This window comes from Mirounga angustirostris, unplaced genomic scaffold, assembly GCF_029215605.1.
Source record: "Mirounga angustirostris isolate CCGP_5_RB_7025 unplaced genomic scaffold, mMirAng1.0.hap1 SCAF_14, whole genome shotgun sequence".
Classification (NCBI taxonomy): Eukaryota; Metazoa; Chordata; class Mammalia; order Carnivora; family Phocidae; genus Mirounga; species Mirounga angustirostris.
The window spans coordinates 34,612,404-34,630,326 of NW_026991722.1; the positions used below are offsets into that span (position 1 = coordinate 34,612,404).

At 37.7% G+C, this 17,923-nt stretch overlaps 1 long non-coding RNA gene across 1 annotated transcript; it reads left to right on the forward strand.

Annotated features, from left to right (window-relative positions):
* Positions 1–742: 742 nt before the first annotated feature.
* Positions 743–15,699, forward strand: LOC135362614 (uncharacterized). Its single transcript, XR_010407500.1, has 3 exons — positions 743–846; positions 9,134–9,222; positions 13,958–15,699. It is a non-coding gene; the product is annotated as an uncharacterized LOC135362614 (long non-coding RNA).
* The last annotated feature ends 2,224 nt before the right edge of the window (positions 15,700–17,923 follow it).

The window sequence follows — 17,923 nt, forward strand, 5'->3', positions numbered from 1 at the left end:
AAAGACCTTATCTCCAAATAAGGTCACATTCTGAGGTGCCAGGAGTCAAGACTTCAATATATCTTTTGGGGGGGGACCCAATTCAAGCTTAAATACCTGGGTTAGTTGGGAGTAGCTATGCTTGAGCATCCTTGGAAACAGCAAACCCCACAGATGCTTGTCCTGATGTCTCCCAGAGATTGACTCAAGGTCCTTATTCCATCTTAGCCTGCAACTTCTAGAGAAAGTGTCCCAGCAGTTATCCTGAGAGCAGTTATCCTGACAGCCCTAGCTGGCCTAAACTCCTGCTATGCCTCACTCCACCTGATGCCCCACATCTACCACCACCCCTGCGACTCGCCCTCATCCTGTCACTCACTCAACAGGCATCTCCCTGGATGCTGACTCCCCAGACTCACTGCCAAACCCTAGCCCTCTCCACTATTTTTTTTTTAATTTAAGGTAGTCATTTTTTTTTTTTAAGTTCTTCTTTCCTAAGTGGGAAATGACACCATATTTGAATGACAAATGTGTCTATCCCTTGCTCAGGAACTTCAAAGGAAAAAACCCAATCCCCTTAAAGCAGGCTGGAATAGCCACTTAACGATTCAATGACTGTCCTAGTGTACATGCCTCCTTTCTAGTTAATTCTTTTATATTAACAACTGCTTTGGGCGCCATAAATTATATACCTGTTTTGACTAAAAGGAGTTGCGTGACAAGTGGTAGGGCTTATCAAAATCGAGTCAACATTACAGGTCCTGTCAGCATGATAGACGGAGAGGCAAGGTATAATCCCGATGACTCCCTGATGAAACATATACAGAGGCTTAACCTAATCCCTGAAGGAATGACAAGGAAAGCAAGGTAAGAGACCAATTAGCCTCTTTCCATATATCCTAAACTTATTGGTTGGCTATTTTCATTTCTTCCACTCCCTGACTCACCAAGTAGGAGCCAGGAGGCGACAAAAGCCAATGCTTTCTCAGCAGAGCCATCTATTGGATGCTTTCTGGTGGAAGATCTACCTGCCTTTGATTGGACTAAAAAGCTGTGTCATATTTGCCCACAGCCTTTCTTTACTTTTAGAGAGTTGTAAAAGGCAGCACATTTGTCCCTCTTTTTTTTTCCTAAATGGGGGTAAGTAGGCACTTGGGAGAAGCAGCATTTTTCTAAAATGCCATCCATCAGTTTCTGAGTTCCCCCTTTGTGTTCACCCCTTGTTAGTCACTGCAGAAGATATGAGGGGAAGAGAAGCAATATTCCATGGCCTATCAGAGTCTAGTATAGGGAAGAAAATAAAACTCTACTGTAGGAAGAGAACATCTTAATGATTCTGCTATTTTTCATATGTGATGAAATTGCGTCTTCCTTTTAGTAGGACAAGGACTGTCTTTCCAGGTTTTATTTAGCTCTGGGGTTGGGGATGCACTGGGAATCCCTTCCATAGACTCATTCATTTAGCATCCTTTGTAACCAATGGCATCTAGTTGAAGAGATACTCATCAGGGCTCACAGTAGCACCTGCGGTAATATTTAGGGGCTGAGGCCAGGAATGAAGACGTGTATGGCTTGAATTATACAGTTATGCTGTAAGGAGACTGTGTCCGCAATGGGGACTTGACTAAAGGTCAATGTGAATGAAGCTGGGAAGACATCATGAGTAGGGTGAGGGAGTTAAAAATGTTTCCTTCATGCGAGGGTGATGACCTTTAGAGTGCTCAAATGTACTGCCCTGGCCCCAGCAGCCACTCTTCCTAACAGAATTCTCCACATAACCTGTCCTGAAGGAGCTACTAAAACCACCAGAGGGGCTTCACTCCGGGGACAGAGATCTGTCACTGTCAGCAAGGGCCTCAGCCTCCTGGCAACCTAAGTAACTTCCCTTGACATGGAGCAAGCGCAATTAGGAGGAGAGACCTTGCTCATCACTCTGACAGCTGTTTCCTTTCCGCTCTCTTTGCCCACATACGCCATTTTCCCCCCTAATCGACTTCAATTAAATTTAACTTAACAAGAGATTGATAATAATTATCATTGCTGTAAAGAAAAACAATAATCTTTTCTCTTCCCATAGTGCTTTTTTTTTCTAAACCATTTTCACATACATTAATTAGTTCAGTCTTTATCATCTGCCCTGTGCCCAGCCAGGGGCAAGGCGCTGTGAGGAATGCAAGAAGCAAATCTTCGCACACCCCTGAATGGCTGGTATGCTCCCTCTCATTGTTTTCCCAGGCCATGGTGACCAAAAGCATCAGGCCTGAAGTCACCAGACACAGCTACCAGTCTGGAGGCATGGCTCCTTTCTGGGAGGAGAAAATGGAAATCTGGCACCCTGGCACCCTGAGCCTCCTGCCTTCGCTCCATCACGAAGCGATGATGATCTGCCTGGCTCCCCCATGCTGCTCCAGGCCCCTGAGCTTATGGAGCTGCCACATCTCCTTTCTAGATAACCTCCATGTTTTTGTTTCTAATTTTAACCTCATTCTGACCCTCTACCTGCACTTCCCTATATCTTCTCCAGGTTCCTTTATGTTGCATTTTGGCTCTTGGCTGGGTTTACAACTCCTCCCAGTTTAGCAACATCTGAAAATTTAATTAGCGGGTGGTTGTCTCCCTCTTCCACATAATTAATGAGGATGTTAAAATAAAACTGGATTAAGAATTTATTATGCTATAATTTGCAAATCATTGCCAAAGTTACCAGATAAGCTCTAACAAGGCAGTGGGGAGCAACTTGAGAGGGGTGAGGGTGTCTAAGCCATCATGGTCCTTATCTCTAAGCCAAAGGCAGTATGGCCCAAAGGCAAGAGTTCAGGCTGGGAGTCAGGAGCCAGGGTATTCATTGGGAGCCTGTCACTAGGAGAAACTCCCCTGTGATGAGCCACCTCTGAACCCCAAGGTGCAGGCTGGGGAACACCAAGATAATTTCAGCTCAGTAAACTGAGGAGTTGGGTAGACTCTTATTTGAGGATGCAACACAAGCAGTGATCCATTCAAAAGGGAGGGAAAGAATGGAGAGGGGAAACACGTATTTCTCATTGAATACTGTAATACTAGTAAGTCTTTCTTGAAGACTGAACAAAATAGTATTAAAGTCAAATCATGAAATCACAGGATACACTTACTCCTAAATACCTATTCTTGGCTAGTGATGACAGTCAACTCAAGACAAAAATGGTCAATAATAAGAAAGGAGAATATCTAACATTTAAAAATAATAGGCAATAGAAAGATCCTGCACTTAATTTTATCTCAGACCATTCACAACAAAGCCCATCTTTGCTTTTGTACCTTATGCTGGCCTTGGAATTACTCCTATTCCCCTCGTTCCTTCTGACCTAGCATCTCTCAGCTGAATCTTTTACCTTGATCTTCTCTTCTGTACTTTGACTTCTGTGACCCTATAGCCCTCTCCCAGCTCCTTCATCAGCTTGACTCACTCAATCTCATGTCTTTCCAGCAGTAACCAAACAAGGCCCCTTACCTGATCCCATGTACAGGCCAACCCCACCCATGGCCCCTGTGACATCCCTGGTCCAGGCAGCTCTGTCTTCCATCCTGGAGCTGCCATCTCCTCCTTGCTGGCCATGTGCACCCAGCTGGGAGCAAACCTGGAAACAGGATTAAGTGCAATCATGAAGGACAGGCACAGAATCGATTATTGAAGGAGTTAGTAGTGTAAGCAATCTTAGCTTCATAGAGCAAATATTAAATAGGTAATGCTATAGTATAAATATTTGTGTCCCTTCAAAATTCCTATGTTGGAAACCTAACCCCCAAGGTGAAGATACTTGGAGGTGAAGTCTTGGGGAGGTGATTAAGTCATGAGTGGAGCCCTCCTGAATGGGATTCATGTCCTTATAAAAGAGGGCTGACAGAGTTGCCATGTGAGGATACAAGGAGAAGTCTGCCCTCAATCAACCATGCTGGCACCCTGATCTTGGACTTCCATCCTCTGGAACTGTGAGAAAGAAATTTCTGTTGTTTATAAGCCACCAAGTCGGTGGTATTTTGTCATAGCAGCCCAAACTGACTAAGACAGGTAGTCATACTTGGGGAACTTTTTCAAGAAACTAAATGTTGAAGAATATAATTCATAAATTTGGTTTTAGTCCAAAGCTCTTTTGTTATGTCCAACATATAACAATGTAGGTTAGAACTGGCAAGTCATGCATGACTTGACTGCCTTACTGGCCCAATATGGTAAATTCCAGATGATGTTTGGTATCAGATACATTAATCTCTACATTTGAGCCCTGTGTAATTCTTTACATTAATATATTGGAAAGAGAAAGCCTATTTTGTTAAAAAGAAAGAAAGAATGAAAGAAAGAAAGAAAGAAAGAAAGAAAGAAAGAAAGAAAGAAGAGAGAGAGAGAGAGAGAGAGAGAGAGAAAGAAAGAAAGAAAGAAAGAAAGAAAGAAAGAAAGAAAGAAAGAAAGAAAGAAAGAAAGAGAAAGAAAGAAAAGGAAATAAAAGACAAAGTAGTGACTCATTCAAGAGAATACCTTGAAACGGGTATAATTTATAAAACAAAATACCCTTAATATGACAGCAGTCAATTTAGCCTGATATAAAAGAGGGTCTGTGTTTTCTTTCATTTATATTTTTATGATATGTAATGTCTTTATAATTTCACCACTCCACATCAAAGCCGCCAACCGCTGAGCGCCTAAATAAGTAGCATGTGAAGAAAATGAATGAATTGCTAAATGTCCCATTACGTCCACAGAGAATATGTTTCTATGTGGAGTCAGGAATCTTAAATTGAGACGACAAATGAATGGTTTTCACTCCAATGGAGGGAGAGTTTTGGCAACTTTATTACGTTCAGCATTTGAATGGACTAAGGGGGAAGTATAGAGAGAAATGAAGTTTTAAAAAATAATGTGTTGTTGGTATCTGAGTTCTGGCTCTAAATGTCAGTTCCTCTGTGAGACAGAGTGATGGGGACAGTAGGGGACACAGCACATGCATAAAAAGCTCCAGGGAGCCCAGAGAGGAGGGCCTGTCAGTGGTGTGATTTCTCCAGCACAAAGAAGCTATTTGGAGAATCTTAACAAGTTCCAGTATGTTTGGCCCAACACATTAGGACTGACATCAACAACTGAAAAGCAAAGAATGTGTTGAGCTGGTTAAAGGAAATCACAATAATCAGCAGCTCTTAGGGCACTTAACCATAGACACCCAGGGAGCCCCAAGGCGAGGGAAAAGAAACAGGGCGGTGACTGCTGCACCATCCGGGAGTTCATTGACTTTAAAAATATGCCCAACGTTCCAGAGGAAAATCAGATGAGTGGTATAGTGAAGACAAGACAGCTACTGGCCTGTGCATACCAAATGCACACTGGTCTCAGGGTGTCCACTTTCACAGACCCTTCTTCATTCATTCCTAAAGCCTCAATATCTACAACTTCTTTCTTTCATGCGCCAGATCCCACCTCTCTCCTCTCTTTCTCTCACCATCTGCAAATTTCCATACAGACTTCCTCTCAGCATGGTGATTTGTGCACCCTTAATGATGGAGAGGAAATAGGCTCACTAGTGAGTTGTGGTGGCCTCTGAATCAGGAGGCTAGGCATTTTCAAGGCAAGACATTTAACTTTCTGATCAGGAATTAAACAACCAACTAAGAGCACAGGACCAAAATAGGGCAGATGTACTGTGAGTGTTGTGATCACAGTCACAAGGTGAACAGTTAGTAATCAAGTCAATTATTGATTCCTTGAATGAGGTTGACTTGAATCTTTGTGAATATGTGAGAATATATGTCCCATGTAGAGGCAGTCAGAGCATGGTGGGCAGAGGCGTTCCCTCCTATATCTTTCAGGGTCTATATTTTAAAGAAAGCAGTTAAAACCTAGATAAGAAAACAAAACAAAAAAACAACTGGGTAATTCTATTTCTTATCTAGGTATAAACTGCTTTCATTTACATGGAAGTATTTTCCTCTTTTAATGGGAAAATATTATCTGTACATAGCAAATAGGTATTAAAATTTCAACATAATGTAAATCAGAACATAAACTTTGAAACTTGAATACTGTTCTTTTAAGACAAAAGAATCAATCAATAGGTTGTTCCTCTCTGACCTCAGTTTTCTAATTACAAGAACAAATGGATTGGATTATATAATTCTAAATTCCTCTACAGTCTTAATATTGTATGGTCTTTAATAATACAAATAATAATATCACAACTACACAATAATGGCATATCAACAACAACAATCTTGTCAACAACCATTTGCTAAACGCTTATAAAGCACCAGACAATGTGCTAAGTGGCTTATGTACTTTTACTCCATTTAATCCTTGCAATAACTTTATGAAGAAAGAATTGCTGTTCTCATTTTTATAGATGAAGATAAGTAAGTTTCCCAATATTACATAGTTTGTGGGTGCCAGCATTGGAATTCTAACTCCCACTGAATCTCAAATCCTGTGTTCTTTATTTAAAAACAATTATCAAATATTTTAATTTTACTTAGCATGGTGGGAGTGGAAGACTAACTACAAGAAACTGAGAAGAAGAGCTGCTTTCACTGTTTACAATATCGAAAAGACCCACATAGGAAAGAGAGAACCATACAGTTTGGTATGTGTGTAAGTGCCAGACTGAATAAAGCAGTCAATAAGAACTACAGGATTTTTAAAAAGGGGAAATCATTATTAGTTAGATTCTAGCAACGGGCCTAGTTGGAAAGGGCTTCATGTCATTGGGCTTTCCAAGGAGAAGATACAAGGCAGAAAGGCTAGCAGAGGCTTTTCTAGTGGGAAAAAAGCCCATTAGCAAAAGCAAACACTGAAAGTATTGTGGCATGAATGAAAGATAATGGAAAGATGAGTTTGCTTTATCCTGTTTGGAGGAAACTCATAACACTTGAGATTTGGGGGAAAAAAAGAAAAGAAAAAAAAGTTTATTTATTTTGAAATAGAGAATTCAGAGACAACCAATTCACTATAAGTTATGATTAATTTGTTTACCTTTGCAAGATGTGATCAGCACTTCTGGGCGTACAATATTATGTTTGATTACTACCTTCAAAAGTATAATTGGTGGACCACAGGCATTAGGATCAACCAGGACCCCTTGCTAAAAATTCAGATTAACGAGTTCTCATACAGACCCACTGAATCAGAATCTTTGCAAAATGAGCCCAGGAGTTTGTATGCCCAAATGCTTTTCAAGTGATTAAGATACTTTACTGAAGTACAGCTTTCATGAGATAAAATGCACAGATTTTAGGTATTTATTTTGATGAGTTTTGGCAAACATATACACCCATGTAGCCTTCACCCCAGTTGAGATATACAACATTTCTTGGCCCCAGTTTCTTGTGTTCCTTTGCAGTCAATCCCCAACTGCTCCAGGTAATCACTGATCTGACTTCCAACCTCCATAGATTAATTTTGTCTGTTCCAGAACTTCATATAAATGGGGTCACACAGGGTGTACTTCTTTATACAGGCTTTTTCCTCTCAACATAAAGTCTGTGAGATCAATTTTTGGGCATCAGCAGTTTGTTCATTTTTATTGCTGATTTGCATTTGTTTATCCATAGTCTTCTTGATAGACATTTGAGTGGTTTCCAGGTTCTGACTGTTGTGAATAAAGCCATATGACATAATTATATGTCATTCATAAACAGAGTTTTTATTCCACTTAGATAAATAGTTAGGCATGGGAGTAGTGGGTCATGGGGTAGGTGTATGTCCAGCTTTAAAAGAAGAATAATCAGTTTTCTCAAGTGACTGTCTGTACCATTTAATATTACCACCATCAATGTGTGAAAGTTTCAGTTGTTCCACATCTTCATTTGATATTGTCAAGCTTTGTAATTTCACACATTCAAGGTCAACCTAGTTTTTTATGGTTAGTGCTTTTTTGTGTCCACAAGGTCCAAAGATTTTCAGTACCTTTATTATAATTCAATTCAAAACATTTCCTAATTTCCTTATAATTTCTTCTTCGGGTTATTTAGAAATGTATTCTTTAATTTCCAAATATTTGGAAATTTTCCTGTGCCTCTTATTTTTAAGGATTTTTAATTTAATTCCACCATGATCAGAAGACATATTTTATAAGATTTCAATTTCTTGAAACTTATGAGATGCATTTTATGGATCAGTATATGGTCTAGCTTGATGAATGCTCCATGTGCACTTGAAAATAATATTATTCTGCAATTGTTGGGTGTGGTGATCTGTTAATGTCAATTAAGTCAAGTTGGTTTTAATGTTGTTTAAATTCTGCATATCCTAAATGAATTTCTGCTTATTTACTCTATTAACTACAAGAAGGAGGTATTAATGGTTCATTGCATTAAACCTGTTTACACTTAGATTATGACTTGTAGACAGCATATATGTTATTTTTATAACCAATCTGACAATTTCTGCCTTTTGAGTTTTAGTTTATTTGCATTTAACAATTATTTATATGCTTAAGTTTAAATCTATCATCTTATTATTTATGTTCTATTTATTTCTCTGTTGTTATGTTTTTTCTTTTTGCCATTTTGAGGGGTTAATTGAATCATTTTAGAATTCTTTTTTATTTCCTCTATTGGCTGTTTAGCTATACTTCTTTTTATTACTTTTCCTTGGCATGCTAGGAATTATGATATGTATCTTTAATTTATAAAAGTATCCTTAGAACTAATATTTTACCAGCTCACACTTCACATTTCACAGTTGCAATTTCACAAATGTAAGAACATCAAATCAGTTTATTCTTATTAACTACCATCGCTCATAGTATTATTATCATATGTTTTATTTCTACATATGTTTTAACTTTACCTTATAATGATGTCATTTTTGCTTTAAAGAGTTTATTTGCCCTTTAAAGAAATTAAGAAAATTTGAAAGTGAGTCTTTTATATTAATTTGTATGCTTACCATTGCTAATGATTTTCATTTCTTCTTGTGGAACCAGATTTCTATCTGATATTATTTCCCTTTGGCTTGATGAATTTCCTTTAATATCTCTTATAGTGCAGGTCTGCCAGCAACAAATTTTCTCAGCTTTCATTTATCTGCAAATGTCTACTTCACCCTCATTTTTAAAGGATATTTCGCTGCATATAGATTCTGGTGTGGTAGGGTTTTTTTGTTTTGTTTTGTTTTGTTTTTCCCTTTTTCTTTCAGCACCTTAAAGATGACCATTCCATTGTCTTCTGGCCTTCATTGTTTCTGACTGAAAATCAACCATCTTTCATATTATCGTTCCACTGTGGGTAAGGTGTTGATTTTCCTAGTGCTTTTAGTATGTTCTTGTCATATCATTGTCTTTGGTTTTCAGCAATTTGATGATCATATCAGTACCTAAGTTTGGTATTCTTGGTATTTACTCTCCTGCAGCTTTTTAGTACAAATGCAGACTACTGATTCCCACTTCAGGCCTACAATATCAGTCTCTGGTAGTATGACAGGATCTAAATTTCTAAACAGTCTCTAAATTATTTTTATGGACACAAAGATTAGAGAATCACTAAACTACAGTAATAAAACTAGTCCCTATCCTGAAGAAATGTAGGATATTTGAAAGAGCTAAGATATATACTCAAAAATCTATAATATTATTAGGATATAAAAATATACCATATCAGTAGGAATGATTTGTTATGAAAGTTCAGAAAAGAACGAAGAAAACTAAGTGGTAAGAAGGAAAGTTTATTGGAAGGCATAGCATTCAAGTAGAATCTTAAAAGATGAGTGCCATTTCAATTTGGAAAACTGGAGGAGAGTTGCCCCAATTTAAGTGGTCACCTCTAAATACTATCATAAATAACAAATTTACCATCCCAAAACTAATCTTGAAACCTCTATTACTGGCATAAAATAGGAGTGAGAGGCAAGTGAAAGGAATATTTTTGACAGACTTAAGTTGAAGGTGTCTGACCTTTCAACCTTTAATACAGAACTGTACCCCCCACATGTGGTAACCCTATTCTGAGCAGAAAAAAAGAGACTTGGAATGTTTTCCAGCCCATTAACAAAATGCAACAGCTTCTTATTTTTTTTAATGCAACATAACCTGGATGTCAGGTTGCATTAAGATGCCTTGGGTTACGATGACATAAATAGTTCAACATAATGAAACATGACACTGAGAAATATGGGCATCGATCTGTGCCACTAATTTAAAGATGCACTGGGTTTTGCCCTGATCTGTTTTTATGTCCTCAACCAGGAAATGACACATGGATAATGGATATTGTCTGCTTTGTTGTTCCCAGGACAGGCTGCACAGAGAGTTTTTCTATTATCGACACAACGTTGGTATTGACAAGAGGGTTATCATATTCTCTTTCTCATGGACTCTTGTCAAATGGTCATAACTTACACAAATAAGAACAGACTCATTCTAAAGGCAGTCTTCAGTAAAATGGATTCCAACTATATCTTCCTCACACTTCAGTCTTCATTAGAGCTGAAATTTAATCTTAATTTATTTACATAATCAGTGAACTATGGCACTATGCTAGGGAAACAGAGATGACTGAAACCCTGACCTTTAGTCTTTTTCAGCATTTATTAAAATATATTTTTCAGAGATGTTACTAGATGTAGCTCTAAAATTTCTGTGTTTTGGAAATACAGAGTTAAACATGTTTTGGTCAAAATTGGAGATTGAATTAATTCAGAATTCCTTGCCTCCCACCCATGCTGGATCAAAACAGTCACAGGGCTTTGCTATGTGAGAACTGGAACTGGGCTGTCTATAAAATCTATGAGTTGCCAACTGTTTTCCTATCCATTAAGAGGAGACTGAAAAATTCTACCCATAAACCTAGGGAAACAGCTTGGAATTATTATTATCCTGAAGTATGGATATGATCACTCATATCCATAGGAGAGGAGGAGGAGATAGAGGTGAGAGAGAGGGAGGGAGAGGGGGGAGGGGAGGGGATGGGGAGGAGGAGGAGGAATAATTACAAGCCATTTGAGAAAATCTCCATGAGAGATAATGAACCCACATAATAGCAATAACAAAAAAGGAAGGATTGCTTTAAATTCCTTAAAAAACTTTAAAATAAGTATATTAAAATGGCTTTATAAATCAAATTTACCAATATTTTCCTTAATGTTAGTTCTTTCTGTTTCATATTTGACAAATTTTTGCCTATTCTAAGGTCATGAATATATTTTCCTATGTTTTATTCTAGAAACATTGTTTTAATTTTCACATTAGTCAAAAGGTAACTCACAGAGTAGAAGAAGATGTTTGCAGTGCATAAAGTGAGAAAAAAGTCCTTTCCAGCATATATTCAAAATACTTACAAATCAATGAGAGAAAGACAATCAAATAAAATAGTAGGAAAAAGACTGGAACAGGTACTTTATCAAAAAGGTAAATGGCCATCAAAATGGCCAAGGAGTATTTGAAAAAATGTTCAACATCATTAGTTATAACCAAATGAAAATTAAAACCACTATGAAATACTAATACACACCCAGCAGAATGTTTAAATTCTAAAAGCTGTCAATAGCAAGGGTTGGCAAGGATGTGAAGAAACTAAAATTCTCATATATATGGATGAGTTGAACTGCAGATTGCTATGCCCACTTTGGAAAACAGTTTAACAGAATCTATTAAGCTAAAAACATGCATACCTTATGACCCAGCAACTCGACATATGGGTAAATACCTAATTTAAGTAGTATTCATGTTCACCTAAAACATATTGCTGTATAAGCTGTTGGCAGAAAGGGAAGCTGAGTAAAAGGTTTATGGGAACTTTCTCTACTCTTTTTGCAACATTTCTATAAGTCTAAAATTATCTCAAATTAAACAAAATTAACCATTAAAAAGAAAGCCAGACACAGTGGCATAAACTCAAGAATTAATTCATATGGAATTCAAAAAGAGTAATCTATGGTATGGAGGACCGTTTAGGGGTATACTAACTCGAAGGGACATAAAGGAGCATTCAGTGATACTGGGAATGTTTTACATCTTTCTCTGGGTGGTGATTATATAGCATACATATAAAGAAAAAGTAAAGGAAGAAACAGGGTCAAATTGTTAAACTTGACACAAACAGAATTCATCTGAACGCAGTGTAAAGCTATAAGGAGATGGGAATTATGAAAGAGAAGGTAAGAGAGATGAAAGACAGAAAGAAAATAAGAAGTTTCATCTATATCTCCTCGAGGTTTCAGGAGGAGAAATTAGAGAATGGGTACTGAAAGATGTAATGTGAATCAGATACATAATTTAACAAAAGATGTCTTCCATTTGAAAGTTTTCAATAGAGTAAATTATATGTACACCTAGTTCCAATGTGATAAAAAAAAATCAGTTATCAGAGAAAAAGAATCTTAAAAATTGTTAGAATTCTCACTATTGGAGTGGGAATTTACAGATCAGCAAGGAAGACTAGAATGATCCACATAGCAATGGAGATATCAGTATAAACTCATGTTTAGCTTAATTAAATTTAGATAGAGATGTTTACATACAGAAATATTTGTCGATATGTGAGTATACACTACATAGAATTCTTTGTTGTCAGCCTAAAAGAAACAACACTCTAGTGGCAACAAATAAACCTACTGTCCATGGGGCGGCCTGGGTGGCTCAGTTGGTTAAGCGACTGCCTTCGGCTCAGGTCATGATCCTGGAGTCCCGGGATCGAGTCCCACATCAGGCTCCCTGCTCGGCGGGGAGTCTGCTTCTCCCTCTGACCCTCCTCCCTCTCATGCTCTCTCTATCTCATTCTCTCTCTCAAATAAATAAGTAAAATCTTTAAAAAAAAAAAAAAACCTACTGTCCAAATCTTAGGTTTTAATACCATTCTCTAATAAAAGGAGTAAGACACTTGGAGAAACGGCTGATTCTAGGATTGGAACATGAACTATAAAGATGACCACTGAACATTTTGTAGTACTGAAAGTCAGGGGAAAAATCACAAACCCCTACAATGATGGGGATATGTCAAAGGAACACAGGGGCCAAATGAAAGAGCTCCTAATGACCAAAGCTGGAAAAATGCAAGCAACCAAATAGTGTGGGATTGTAACACAAAGTATAAAATAAATATTCATGGTTCCATTGGATATAAATAAATTATTGAAAAAATTAATATATGGGGGAGAAGAGACAATTTCCGGTGCAGAAGAATTCCAAGTAATTTATGTAGATACCCTATCTTCAGGGAAGTGGAGCATATAACTCCCCCCCTCTTGACATGTAGGCTGCACGTAGTTGCTTCTTCCTTCCAAAGAGTAAGTGCTGAAAGGAGGTAAAAAAAGATGAACTTTACAGTGGAAAAACTTGACAAACACTACCTCAGCCAGGCAATCAAGGTCAACATCAGCAGTCATAAATCATATTGATAGTATATAACTTTAATATGATGTAATGAAAATGGCACTTAACTCTATGGTTTTCCTCCCCCAAACCCACATCCCCAGTTCTATCATGAGAAAAACATCAGAAAATTTCTAGTAGTGGGGCAGCCTACCAAATATTTGATCAATACTCCTCAAAGCTGTCAAGGTCATCAAAAACAAGAGAAGTCTGAGAAACAGCCACAGTCAAGAAGAACCTAAGGTAACATGACGACTAAATGTAATGTATTATCCTGGATGGTATCTTGGAACAGACAATAGACATTAGGTAAAAACTGTAGAAATCTGAATAGACTTTTGTTAATAGTAGTGTATCAGTGTTGTGTTTATTAATTATTAAAAAAATGTCCCAGATGTTAAAAAATTTTAAAAGAAGCATAATCACCAAAATAAATAAATAAATAAATAAATAAATAAATAAATAAATAAATAAATAAATAAAATCTGTCACTGCTTCTTCCCTCTGCAGTTTGATTTTTAAACTTGTGGCTTTTTAAAATGATGATGATGATGATTGTTATTATTATTTTAATTCCTGAAAAGCAGACAGTACAACAGTTCCTGGAGGAATTTACAATCTACTGCATGTGATTTTTTTTTTTTTTTAATTTTCAGAAGTTGTCCATGGATCAACTATTGATATTCCGTCAAGATAACCATTTCCCGGCTGAGTTCAGGTGCCTGAGGAAGAGCCACACCCTTGAAACAAAACACACCCAGAACAAACCGTACAGTCATCTTTAACCTGGCCTGCTATAGAATGTCTCAGTTCCTTGTCACCTGGCACACAAGCTCCTGTGTTGAGTTGAACTGTAACTGGTTTTATATTGGGAGAGAGCGAATTTGAAACCTTAAAAGAGAAAAAAAGTGGAGCAAAATTGTTTGTTTTGACAAAGACTACAAGATTTAATAAGCAAGCTCTCAGTGAGAGTTCTTAAAAAGACAGACTTGTGTGTATCAGGAGAGGCTGGGGAGGGCGTAGGCCATAACGCACTGATACGCAGGGGTGCACAGCTCCTGCGTTGGCTGGGGGTGGCTGGAGCTCTGCCGCACAATTTCTTCACTTTGGGATCCAGCTGCCCTCACAGCAAAGTCTCTCCAAACTTCTGTTCAGCAGCAACACAGGTAATGTCTGCTCACAGTGTATTGGCCAAACCAAGTCTCACATCCAGGAGGGAGGGAAGTGTAATTCTATGACAGAAGAGGCAATGAATATTTTGAACATTATACCTCTCCCACAGCTTGACAGAAGGAAGGAGTGGCATGCAAGAAAAATATTAAACAACTAATATAGTCAGCATGTTTGTTCATTAAAAAAGGTATTGATGGAAAATAATGAAAAACATAAATTAGGGTTTTAAAATAATGCAGGAAATCTAGGATAATGGAAAGTGGAGGAGACATGAATTTTAAAGATTCTAAGGTCTTTGTACTTTTTGGTATAAGGTCTTTGTACTTTTTGATTAACTTTAAACTACTTTTAGGTAAATGTGCATTTTAGACACAGTAATTAAGAGTAGAAATATAATGGATACCTTCCTATTTCAGTTGAGAAGAAAGGGATATAAAGAAATCATATCTAATTCATTAGAAATAAGAGTAGTAGGTAAAACATAAATTAAAAAAAACATAATAAAGAGAAAATGCAAATGAGATAACAAAAACAAGTTCAAAGATTCAAACCTCAGCTATGACCAAAAGATCTCCTCATTTAACAACATAGACAACAATATTTAAAGTACTGGTAGTTCCTTACCTGGGTCAGGTTGCCTGCAGCCTTTAAGAAACCTTGGAAATTCTGCTCAAGGATTCTCACCAGTAACCCAGACTCCTCCAAATGTCTTAATAAAATGTGCCATTTGTAGTTTTCAGAAATTGTAACATGCATAGGAGCCAGGTGAAGTTTGTCTTACAGAACAATCTTACAAAGGCTTTTAACTCAGTGTTAATGATACCTAAAAGACAGACAAAGGCATGATACCCACTAAAGAACTATGAAATTATGAAACAAACTTAGACGCAACTTTACAGTGGAAAAACTTGACAAACACTAGAACAGAGATTTTAAAAGTATCAGAAATCTTGAAAATAAAAATCTAATTTTTGAAATTTAAAGGAGGCTTAAAACTCTAACTTTGGACATAAGTGAATTTAAAGGCAATTTAGAAAAAGAAGGATTTTTTTTTTAATATGAAAAAAAGTCATTGAGGGGCTCCTGACTTCAGCTTAGGTCATGATCTCAGGGTCCTGGGATTGAGCCCCTGCTTTGGGCTCCACGCTCAGTGGGGAGTCTGCTTCTTCCTCTCCCTCTGCCTCTACCCCTCCCCCTGCTTGTGCTCTGCCTGACTCTCTCAAATAAATAAATAAAATCGTTAAAAAAAAGTCATTGAGGGCCTGGAAATTTGGATAAAAATTTTCTGGGGAAAAATGCAGGGAAGGGTGGAAAAACAGTACTTAAGAAGGTAATACCTGAGAATTATCCAAAATTTAAGACAACCATTATTCTCAAATTTAAAAGAAACTTTTAAAAGAAAGTTAGACTACAGAACTTTGTGTGTGTGTGTATTTATTTACTTAAAATACATACTAGAGATTATAAATATAGTACATATTATAGATTATATATAAATATATTTAAACTCTAAAAGTCCACTCCAAGTCACATAGAAGTAAAACTGTAGAAAACCAAGAATTAAATGACAATTTTAAAAGCTTTGAAAAATGGGCAGATTACTCTTAATGAAAAGAAATGACAATTAGTATGATAAGTAAAATTCCCTTTAGCAAGGGAATTTAGCAAGGTGCTGAGGGAAAATAGCTGTAAACCTAGAACTACAAAATTATGAAGGATTATAAAACCAAAGCATAATTTATTCATTCAGCAAATAATTTTTTTGGTATTTACTATATTTCAACTCCTGTTCCAGGATTTGGAATACAACAGGACACAGAAGAGATAAAGCCCTTTTCCTCAAGCCCCTTTTCTAGTGAGGACAGACAGACATACAATAAATAGGTAATACATCATCACATGTGATAAGAGCTGTGAGAAGAAAAGGCAGGATGAGGGATATAGAGTGGTGTGGGGAAGAGGTCATTTATAAAGAGGCATGAAGGAAGAGTCTCTTTTTTGAGAGAAAGAGAGCACACTCACACACTAGCACCTTGGGGGTGGCGGAGGGGGATGGGGGGCAGGGTGGGTAGGAGGAAAGGGAGAGAGAGAATCCTAAGCAGCCTCCATGCTCAGCATGGAGTCCAATGCAGGGCTCAAGCTCAGGACCCTGAGATCATGACCTGAGCCGAAATTAGGAGTCCAGCACTTAAACTGATTGAGCCACCCAGGCGCCCCATGAAGGAAGCCTCTTATGAGGCCATGACATTTGGTCAAATGCCCAAAGGAATTGAGAAATGATCCACAAAAGTGTCTGAAGCAATGGATTCCAGATAGAGGACTCATGAATGACCTTAGAAGAAGGAGGAGAAAAATGAGACAGAGGAGGCGGAGGAGGAGCAGGAGGAAGAACTCCGCAGATGGTTAGAGGAGATGGAGTTGCCATCTACTGTCATAGAGAAAACCTCAGCAGATGCAGCTTGTGGAAAAAACCCAAGAGGCTGTTTTTGTACAGAAGGTATCTAATAAAACATTCAAAGTGAAAATATCAGGTAGGCAGTTGGATGTAGGAATCTGGAATCCGGGGAAAATGCTGGAACAGGAGATACATATCAGCATCCAGATATTAATTAAAGCCATGTACCAAGTATGGACAGAGACAAAGGGAAACCTCTGAGAACTGAACCCAGGGGGCAATGCCATATTGACAAGGAAGGAAGGTGGGAGACTCTGTAACAGAGGCCAGCGAGGTCGATGAAGAACCCACAGAGAGCAGTATGAAATTTCAGTTTAATAATCATCCACACAAGTTCCTCCAGACATGTGAATTTTGCAGTAGGAAATAGTCATGCACACTGATTTGGGTTGAATGAGGGCACTGATAATGAGGGGCAGAAGGAGCAGGAGAATGGGGCAGGAGAATGGAAAACACATGCTACGCTTGGTAATTGTAATTTTATCCTTACTGCCTCCTTGTCTGTTCTCTGTGCAGCCATTGCAGAGGCAGCTTCGAAGTATCTATTCATATTTAGTAAGTTGGTTTATGCCATGGTAAATCTGGTCATTCTGACACTCATCACACTGGTCACCATATTCATATGCCAAATGACCCCCTTAGTTTGGCTACTATTACCACCTTGGCAGCAGTCAGGTAAGTGGCTATAAGAGAGCTGACTAATCCATTCCAGACAGACACAGAGCTAGGCTCAATACCTTTGCAATTGACTCAATGCAACCACTTTCAGTTCTTAATGGTGTCTAGGATTTGATAAACATGACTATGTTCATTCTTTCTATTCCCTTCATATTTTTTCAGTTAAAATATGTAGATGAATATACTTGCATGTGGTCATTTTAAGATTCATTCAGATTATTGAAATGTTGTTGCTGGAGCCCAACCTCTTCACAAACAGTTGTGGGATTATTCCAAATGTGTTCAAAATGTTTTCTCCTTGGGAAATTCAGAGGTA